Below are 11,866 nucleotides of genomic sequence, written 5' to 3' on the forward strand. Positions count from 1 at the left end.
CCTTATATCTCAGCCATTTGTGGACCGATTTTCTCGATTTTAAATAGCAACCGAGCCGGAAGAATTCCGGAGATATTGATGTATGAATCGAGTATGTAAGTTATTTGGGGGCTTCGGAAAATTGATTTCAACAGACAGACAGACGGACTCCGCTATCTATAGGGATCCAGAATATATACACTTTATAGGGTCGGAAATGTAGAAATTACAAACGGAATGACAAACTTATATATACCCTTCTCACGAAGGTGAATGGTATAATTACGGTGAGAGATTTAAAATAATCGCGAGTCTATTCTAGTGCAACCTGCAGCCATTCTTTAGGATCCATTAATTATAGATTTGATATTTTGTTTCAGGTTATGTATCTTCATGTTTATTTCTACCAATTATAACCACCCTAATTTCATTACTGCTTTTAAATTTGTTGATCGTACTTTCCGTAAAAAAGGCCACAATAGAAGCGGAAATGAATCAATGTTTCCATACATATGTATACAAGTATTTTCATAAAAGCACGTACACCTTCATCTTGAACATATTGGGGCACTTGTACAGATAACAATAGTACAGTTCCAAAGGACTTAAACTCAACCCATATTGGTGTTATATGATAAAGAGAAAACAATAAATATTTCTTAAATACTTTGTGTAAATAAATTATTGCTGAAGAATTTTTATTTTTTGAAAATAGTTGAAATTTCTAAAATTTGTATTGGCCGCCATCTAAATACAATTATTTTTTATTTGGTTTTAGAATTAGAATTATTCCAATAAGGATTCCAAATATTTCGTTAGCAGAATAAGTCATTCCTTAATGTTTTTTCCATAAATGTATCAACGAAGACACTTTACAATTTTGTAAATATTATTAATATCCACCATCTCCTCGATAGCTCTTTCTTGAATGCGTAGATTCCGTCATCAATTTAATTTTAAATAACATTAACATACTTTAGATGAACATCTTGCATTTAATCATTTAAAATCCTTTTTGTTTATTCATATCAGAAATCTTTTAATCCCTTTTCTGTGTCGTCTACTTTTTTTTCATTTCATAGTCTTCATTATATTTATCCTTGGCATTAAAGTATTTATTTAAAATCTAAATTTTTCTGCATGAGCATGTACTTTTATGAATTTCTTTAAAACTATTCAAATTATTACTGCCGTTTACATAAATAATTGTAATGGTTCAGTTCCACTTGGTTTTAAAAATGAAAAGAAAAACAAAGAAATAAAAATGAATCAGTATTAATGGTCATTATATTTAACTGAGTTTTTCTTGTTGATTAACATAAATAATTTTCTGCTTATTTTTGAGTTTAAACCAGTAGAAATGAAATGTGGATATTTTTCTTTATTTCTGTTATTTTTCGAGGAGAATAAATATTGTGAAATCGACTTTTTATCATACAATTTACTCAGATCTTTTTGACATATGAACACCTGAAAGTATACAATTAATTTATGATAATGATGTAAGTATGATGGCAGTATTTAAAACAGCGAGCTGCAGTGAGCTCTCAAATGAGCTCTCTTGTTTTTGTTTTCACATGTACGCAAGCACCAGGGATGCCAGGTACTTTTTATGGCTGTCCCCAAACAAAATTAAAAATATCCCCAAAAATCCCCAAATATTGTTTTTCCTGATATTTTCACAAAAACTAAATTTCATATTAAATTAATTGGCCAATACCCGATCAAATTAGTTGTTAAAATATTAAAAAGTTCTTTCAAACCATAATTCTTATGAATTAGTCAAAGTTTCTTATGAAAATATTAATTCCAATTGGTTGAACATTTTTTTCCACTGCATCTCGTAACACATCGTTTCAAATATTGTACGATTTAGCATAAACCGAGCTGAGGATAACCAATTGTATATTCAATTTAACTCTCCATCTAAATTTGGTTTGATCTGCACATAAAATTCCACAATTAGAAAATGTTTGGAGATACTGATTTGGATTTAAAGTTTGTTTATCATATTAGGATACGTATGTACATTTAATAACATTAAACGTCTCCATTTTCAATTCAAAGAACATGAAATAAAATTCAATTATTGGTATCTTATTGCTATTACCGAACAAACATATCCTAAATAATTTATCCCATAAAATCCCTAGTCCCCAAAAGAAATTTTCTGTCCTCAAAATCCTTACAAAATCCCCATCTTTGGGGAGAAATCCCCAACACTGGCAAGCACACACATTGTATAAAAACAGTCAGTCTCGCATGAGCATTGATAGAAGCAGGTTGTGTTACGCTTTTATGCTTGTTTATTTCATTATTTCAGCTATTTGTTTTTGTTTTTGCCGGAGAATAATACTCAACTCATACAACTACAATATCTAAAAACTATAGTGGTGTGAGTTTGCACTTCGCTGATTTAAAACATAAATATATTTTCCTTTTCCATTAAAAGAAAGTTTCAATATTGTGAAACTGCTGGAAATTTAATTTTAAAATCATTATTTGATTTTGTTAAGATTTTATTTTTTTTTTTAATTGAAAATTTACCCAATTTAATGAGGTGTTTTCGATATAAACCCCTATAAGTATGACATGATCATATTTTAATAAAATAAACCGAAAGTAAGCTGTAGTTTATGTTATATATATTCTGCTTTGTATTTTAACAGGAATTAAACTAGTGATTCCGCTTTTTATTTGATTTCAAAATTATAATTTCATTTTGTTGAGATTTAGTTGCCTTTTAGCAGTTTTCAATTTCTGTAATTATTTGATTTTATTACTTTAATTGTCTTTTGTGTTATTATTGGACGAAGACCACATGTACATATTTTTGGTTTTCAAATGATCTTTAGTGCTTAATGCTTCTGGCAGTTTCTTCGCTAATTCATTTGTTATTCATAACCGGGCATATATATTTGTCGCTGATTTTATGTTAAGCCTAAAAGGCTGCTATTTTTTGAGTGAATAATTTTATAATAATTGCCTGTGTTTATTTAGGAGTCCATTTCCTTAAGTGACATTCTTGTATGGCATTTTAAAATGTTAATTAAGGTTTATTAGAGCTGTATTTGAAAGCGAAATATTCACAACTAGCTGTTATAGCTGCTAAAATGACTCATTATATGTAGAGGCATACATATATTATGTATATCGCAAATAATAGTGAAATATGTGCATAAATTAATAATACTAAACATAACATAACTCTATTCTTTAAATAAGTAATATATAAATGATTACTTATGAAACAATGTTCTCAAGATATTATTTCAATAAAAGCTAAATCCTTTGAGATCATATAATTAATATTACTCATACGTCCAGTATGACTACTGTTAGAAATAGTATATTTTTCTTTGAATAATCTAGACTTAATTTATAAATTGAGAATTTTTATAAACATTTTTTGATATTATCAAAGTATGCTCTATATGAAATTTTAGATGTTACAGGATTTTTCTGAATTTTTTCCACTACACTATAAATTTTCCTCTTATATTCGTTTTTTTTTTCAATTACCCACTTTTTTCATTATTTTTATTTATAGGTTATGAAAATTGTTGTACCGCATACTCAGCATTAATTAATGTTAGCATTTTTATTCCCATAAAAAAGAAATAAATATAAAATTAACAATAGAATAAATAAACAAGTATACGCGCAATGCATCTACCAACAGAGAAAATGTAGCATATATTAAGGCGATTTATAAAAACACATGTAAGTATATAAATTACAATAAATAAGTAAACAACAATAGGTGTTGACTATTTACATATAAAAACCTCCCAACCTCAAACCGAAAATTGCAAATCCTCACTAATATTACACAAACAAAACTTAATTGTTTTTTTGTGAGCAAACATGACAAATAAAATAAAATGCTACCACAATGAAACAATTGTTAAAAAAAACAGTACAGGAACAAAAGTTTTAAAGAGAAACAAAAAAAAAATTGCAAAATACAAAATAAATATAAAATTTTACTAGAAAACTAAACAAAACATGAAATTGCAAAACAAATCCTTTAGCAAAAATAGAAAATCCCTAAAAGAGGACTTTAGAAAAACAGCGAAAAGCAGACGTCATGATTGCTACAACATAAGAACAAATATGTATTCGTAGGTAGGAGTATTAAATGTAGAATTGCTGTGTTTTGTTTAGTAAAACTTGTACATAAAAATATCCTGGTTTTAGTGGTCCAATCTGATGATCATGATGATACATATAACAATTATTAGAAATAATAAAAAGAGTTTTTTAAACAAAGAAAAAAGTAATTTTGAAAAAATTTCATTTACATTTCAACATATACAACTATGATACAGACATTTTTTTTTAAATTTTTACAATTTCTTTCTTATAGCAACAATAGTTTTTGACGCAACAAAACATATAATAGTTATTCTCATATACTCAAAATAAATAATTTGTAAAAATTTTAACAAAGTTTGTTGGAAATATTTTCAGCTAAATTTCTGTATGTTGCTAATATTTTAAAGGATTTCAAGGAAATTTTGTGTATAGAATTAGTAAAGTATTTTAAATCCTAAAATTTTAATAAATAAAATCCTCCATTGAGTAATTAATTTCATTTTATATTATTATGACATACTAGGCGTATGATTAATATTAATTAGGAGTTATTTATGAAAATAGTTAATAACTCAAATAGTTTTTAGTGGATTTTCGAATTCTAAAATGATTTGGAAACAGTTTATTCTCAGTATTAATATTTTATTAAAATTTTGTTTAAAAGAACATAGATTCAATATAATAAAAATAGTACAAAACTAGAATTTTTAAAACAGTTTTTTTTAGTAAATATTTACTTAAGTTTTTTGTTTCGATTTTATCTTAAATTTAATTTCATTAAAATGGAAAAAATATTTTCTCAATATTAAGAGAAAATTTTTAAAATAATGAAAATTTTGAGTTTAAATCGAACTTATGATTAATATACACGCAACAGTTCATTTATTTCTATTTTTTACATCGAATATGTAAATGAAACAAATATTTGACCCAACCAGCAATCTTCAGTTGTCCAATATTACTTGCAGATATTATATATTTTACTAACTTTGTAGAGAATTAGAATTCAGGATTATTATTTTTCACTATCACCTGATCATATTTCTTTATATATTTGATTTAGTTTAAAATTTACATAATTGTTTATGTAATCTTCTTATTATTAACTTCAGTTTGCAGTAAATAAAACTAAAATTTTCTTTCGAGTGTAATATTATCAAACAGCAGCAATTTTTGGAGGAAACACGGCAAGCAAAAAAGTTACATTTAATATTGTTAACATCAAAAACAGACCGAGTTTCTAAATTTTTTTGTCAGCGACCTGGAGCATTAGTAGGGAGTAAGAACAATAACACTCCGCCAAAATTACCAACAACAGCCGAATTTTTTTTGTTTTCTTACAATCTCAAAAAGTGCACACAATATGCAAAAATGTTTATCGCTTCATAATAATAACAAAATTACCCAAAAAGAACATATTATGAAAACCATAAAAACTTTACTGTTTGTTTTCCAAAAAAGTTATCTTCGGTGCTTATTTGGTAGCGCGTCTGTTTAGGTAGAATACATTTCTTCTGCAGTGGCACGACGCTGTGTGAAAACAAAACTAAACTGTGATGCGGAAATGTTGAGCTCACAGGTTGAGAAAGAAATTGCTATATTTCCGTTTTGGGTTTTGTTTAGTTTGGGTGGCCTACAATTAATATTTCAAAGGCGATTTACGATTTAAATAAATGTTCCGTGGCTCCAAATACCTTAAATATATGATTCGTACAATACGTCTACTATGGAATCATGTTTGAAATCATTTCGGCTAAACTTCACTATATTCCTTATATTTTAAAGGGTTTTAAAAAATTGTGTGTATGGAATAAGAGAAGTATTTTATAGCTTAAAACGTCAATTTTAAATAAATAAAATGCTCATTTATGTAGTTAGTTCAAGTTTAAAAAAATTATGATATACTAGACGTATGATTAATATTAATTAGGAGTTATTCATGAAAATCCTTAATAACTCAATGAATTTTGCACAGATTATTTAAATTGAAAATAGTTTAGAAGCAGCATACACTCAGAAATAATCTAATTTCAATTGTATTTAAGAATTATAATACTTAATATAACAAAAATAGCAATAAATTAAAATTTTCATAATATTTTTTATTAAAATAATAATTTTAAATTTCCCCTTAAATTTAATGGAATTTCTATTGAGAAAATAACAAAACTTTAATTTTTTGTAAACAAAATTATCTGTTTGCCAACTTTAAATTAATTCAAACTGTTCTTCATAGAACCCAGTTGATTTAAATTTTCTTTGCTTTGTAATTTTTCCATATATAAGTAATATCAGCCAAGATGAACATTTGTGGAAGGTAACATGCATACAATAACACGGCAGGCTAAATTATTACATTTAGAAGCAACATTGTTAACATGAACAACAGTTGGAGTTTCTCAGTTTTTCGTCCAAACAAAAAGGTACAGACAAAATGCAAACACGCTTATTTATCGTTCCATAATAACATTGAAATATCCAAAAAAATTAGGATATATTTAGGTATAACAAAAAAATTGTGCTGTTTTTCCAACCAGAGGTATTTTCGGTGTTTATTTTGTCGCACATTTGTACGCGATGATTACTTTCTTTTTGTAGTGTGACTATTATGTTCCACTATGTTTTATAAATTTCGTTTAAACTGTTTTTAAACCAGAAAAAACTTAACTATGTAGCGGAAATGTTAAGCTCACAGGATGAGAAAGAAATTACTATACTTCCGTTTTGAATTTTGTTAAGTTTGGATGGCCCACAAACATAATCTTAATGGTGATTTAGGTAAGGTATTTAATTTAAAAGAACAATATGATCAAAAACTACATTTAAAGTGATGAAACGGAAATATACAAATTAGGCTTTCAAACCAAAAAATTTTTTAAATCATGAAATTTTAAAAGTAACTTTGAAGCGATTTTCACGCTGGATAAAACCAACAGGCAAACAAAGTTCTATTTCGAAATATTTCTAGGTCTGTTTATTTGCCAAACCTTTTCAAAATTTCAAAATTGATTCAGATTAAACATAGTTATTGTGGATTGGATTTTTTAGCCTCTAATTAATATCAATCATACGCTTAGTGGGGCATAAATCTAAAAAGTTCTTAAATGAAGAAAAATTTATTAAATTTAACTTAATTAACATATTTTTGTTATAAGCAGCTCAGCTTCTAAACTGTTAAAAAATCCATTTAATATTAACCCTTTCGCTACAAGTTTTAACTGGAGGTGTTAATAGATGTTTTAGGTATATCATATGGTTGGTATTGATATCAGTATTGACCGATATTAATATTAAGGTCCTACGTGTCCCGGTTTATCCATTATACCAAATTAAATTTTTAGTCTTAGAAGCTTATCCTGTAGCTCCCAATGATTTTTTTTTAATATTTTTTATTTTTGTATTTCCCTAATATGTTTCTAAGCATTCTAAATCATTTTTATTATAAAATTATAGTTTTTACAAATTTTATATGCAAAAAATCGAAGGAACTTTTTTAAAAAAAAAAAAATTGGATTCAAAAATCTATTTTCACACATATTCAAATTGCTATCAATCGACCACGAATATCGATAATTCAATGAAATAAATTGTAGACATCTCTAAATATATTCCAAAAATAGACCCAAAAACATCTTTTAAAAAATATTCATAAATGTCGAAGTTATGTGCAAAAATCTAAAATGTATCCATATGGATACAATATAGCGATTTGTAGACAATTTATGTAGTAACAAATGCACTTAGCAAGAAGTAATGTCAATTTTGAAATCATTTAATCATTGCATATTAATTTCAATATTATGAAATGGCTGCAGAATAATATTTAAAGATATAACAATAAAATTATTTAACTGAAATTATCAACAATAATTTTATTAAAATTTTAGATTTTTAAATGTGGTTTTCAAAACGATTTTTGAAGAGTATAGAAACAACTAAACAAAACTATTTTACTTTGTAAGATTTCTACGTCTGTTTTACTTACAATCTCATTTAAAATCCTGCAGTTGATTAAGAATTAACAGAGTTATTAAAAATGAGCTTACTTAATCTCTAATTAACAAAAATCATACGCCCAGTGTAACATAAATTTAACTGCCTGTTCCACGATGTCGAAAGAAAAATGAGTCGAAAAAATTTATATGAAAAACACTCAGTTTTTTAAATTCTTTCGAGTGGTTTTCATACAAATTTCTTCGAATCAGTTTTCTTTCGACATCGTGAAACAGTCCTTAAAAATTCTGAAATCAATAAAATTATCTACAGAACTAAATTAAATTGTCATATTGTTTTTTTAATTTATTCAGCTTTTTAATAAATCTGTTAAAAAATGGGAAATTTTTAGAGAGTAAAATGCAATTGTCAATAACAAATGTCTAAGAATTATTAAGATTTAGACAATACCCATTTTTTTCAAAAACTATTTAATAAAATTGCTTTTTTTTAGAAGTTTATAAACTACTAAACTAAAAGTTTTTATTTGAAAGATTTTTAATTCTATTTACTTGACAAACCTTTTTATAATTTCAATATTGATTTGAAATTATCAGAGTTAATAAGGATTTGCTTACTTGGCATCTAATTAATATCAATCATACGCTTAGTATGACAAATCTAAGAAACATAAATAAATTGTTTTACTTTTGAACATTTTTTGGACTCTTGACTTTACAAAACATATCAAAAATGATTAAAAATTCCTCTAACTAATATGTATATCATCAAAATAAGCTTAATGCAACAAAAAAATGCCCAAACGAAGGAATAACACTGAAATTAAGTTTAATTTTCACATTAACACAAAGTCTGGTTATGAATTAACTACTAGTTATACCGACAGTTTTCATACAGAAATAATTTTAACCGACAGTATAACTGTTAGTTTACGCATAACCAGACTTCGTGTTAATGTGGGTTATGTATTCTGTACTTTTTTATTTTTGTAAAACAAAATTTTATGTTTTTAATATTGAATATTTTTAAAAGCATAAAAAACCTCATAGTAATGAAATTACTAAGAATCAATCTAAAAATAGTAAATTATGCAAAACCACTTAAAATTGCAAAATCTCTTTAAAACAAAATAAATTATACATGATTTTTCTAACATAACACCCAATTAATATTAATCATACGCTTAGATTAAAACAAAATGTAATAAATTTCCTAATTAAGCGAATAACTCAAATATAAAACATAATTTGATCATACTTCAAGCTCACGTATTTCAGTTTTATGAAATTTGGTTTAAAACGCTTTTCAACTAATATTCCGCTTTTCTTTGAAGGAAATTAAACATAAAATAATCTCCAGAAAACTAACTGAATTTAGTTTTCTATCACTTAATAAAACACTTTGCTTCATTAACTGCAAAAGCTTTTTAATACTAACTCTCCAAACGTTTCAGCCTTTAAAAGCTATTTCAAACATCAAAGTGAACACTTCTTCAGCAAAGTTAACTTATTTTATAGATGCAGCATCAAAAACAGCACAAAATTTCCCTGCAAAGTAATTTCAAAATCGTTGCAGTTAATTTTACTTTATTAACACTAATGATGCGCTCAGTTTTTACATCATTAATCTTTTGCAGTATAGTGTTCAGTTTAATGGAAAATATGTATAAAATAGAGAGCATGATTTTAAGTTAACACTGTTTAATAATTATGTGGGAGAATAAAATTGGCAACTCCCACACTTAAAAAACTTCCTACAATATTTAAGGAAATTCTAGAACACAACTCAAGGTATACACTTGTAAAATAGTAGGACAACTTTTAGCAAAGTGTTAAAGGAATAAACTAAATAAGAACTTTGCACGAACAAAATTGTAAGCATCATAATTTTGAGTAATTTTTTCAATTAAATAAAAAGTTTTACTGCTAAAACAAATATTTTATACAAAAGGGATGTGTTTTACAAGACTAAAGTAAATGCTTAATTTGTGTAGTAGCTGAGTTTTAAACAACATAAGCAATATATTAAGAATTTCTTAAGTTTTAGGCAATTTTCTAACATAACCCGTGAATTAATATTAATCATACGTATTTGTTAGATGCAAATTAAAAAAAAACAGTTAATTTTGCTCAAACTTTATACATTGTAGCTTTTTGAAAATTTTAAGTAAATATATTTTAAAGAATATTATAGAAAGTATTTTTTTTGGCCCTCCGTTAGTCGCAATGTATGAAATTGATATCAATAAAAGAAAGGCGCGTTTGCAAATAATCTCTTCACTTTTTATTTCGAAAACATAAAAACAATATTAAATTGAAGGTATTTGAAAGAGTGATAAAAGTAAAATTGCAGTAAAAATAAATTTTTTATCAAAAAATAGCTTCAAATTTAGGGTGTTTATCAGATCAGTTGCGACTACCGGAGGGTTAAATCTCCTTCTTTTACCACCATCATTTGTGAACTATTTCTACTTTCATGAGTGTATTTCAGTACTTATTTAATGTTTTACTATTATTTAACAGTAAAATCAATTACTTGATTTTCGTTTTAAACTCACAACTTAGGTTTGGGCAATAAGACAAATCAATAACACATGAAGTGTTTTGCAATGACCTCATTATACCCTAAAGTCATTCTAGTAATTTTACCTATAATCGCACAATGCTTACATATTGTAATATTGGTTAATAAATTTCACTAGCTCAATGAGCAATTAATAATAGAGAGCAAGCAAAAGGTTTTAAGGAAGATTAAATTTGTGAATATTAAAGTCAGAGCATGCTGAATATGTAGTTGCAAATAAATATGTTTAAAATAGTAGATATTTAAGATTAATTAAAATCAGTAATTTTAAGTACAGACAATTATGGAGGGAAAACATAATATTATTATTAGTTTCATAGGAAATTAAAGATTTATTCTGAAATCATATTACAATTAGTAACTACTTTGGTATATTCTCTAAATAAAATATTAAATTTTAAATAAATTGTAAAATTTTTGTTTAGTTTTCATAATGAATAACTAAGTAAACATTATTATTGATTTTACATAGATTTTCTTATAAAAGAATATTTTTTTTTTAATTAAGCAAAAAATTATTTTTGACATTTTTACAATTTAAAAATTTTTATTCTATATTTATTGATGTAAGATAATATTGATAACTTTTTCTTGAGGTTGTGGCTTTCGTTACGATTTTAAGCCATACAAATCCATTAAGAATTGCTTAAGTTATTAACAATAATCTAACATAACCCATGAATTAATATTAATCATACGTCTTGGGTGGAAAATTAATAAATGCCGTTTTTAAGAATTTTACAGAAACATTTTCATATCGATTACAGTCTTAGCTATGTGTTTTAAGTACAAGGCTAAAGTAAATACTTAATTTATGAAGTAGCTTAGTTTTAAACATCATAAGCAATCTATTAAAAATTGCTTAAGTTAGAGGCAATTTTCTTATATAACCCTAAATTAATATTAATCATACGTCTTGGTTAGGAAAAAATAAAAATCGATTTAAATAATTTGTCTATTATATTTAAGGTAAGACTTTCTGCCTACAAATCAAATCTAAGTACATCTGTTATTATATTTTGTAAAATTTGTACACAAGTTTCTACTTCTTGTGTCTGAGTCTCCAATTTGATGTAATCATTTATTGCTACTTAACTGTAAGCTAAGTTAGTTGGTTTTCGATTAAAACCCACAACTTAGATTTCGGCAATAAGACAAATCCTTAACACATGAAGTTTTTGAGGAGACCACATTTTAACCTATAGTCATTACTACTATTGGATATAATGTGGTCATACACTTGTCTACGTAC

This window comes from Calliphora vicina, chromosome 4 (genome assembly GCF_958450345.1).
Source record: "Calliphora vicina chromosome 4, idCalVici1.1, whole genome shotgun sequence".
NCBI classification, from domain to species: Eukaryota; Metazoa; Arthropoda; class Insecta; order Diptera; family Calliphoridae; genus Calliphora; species Calliphora vicina.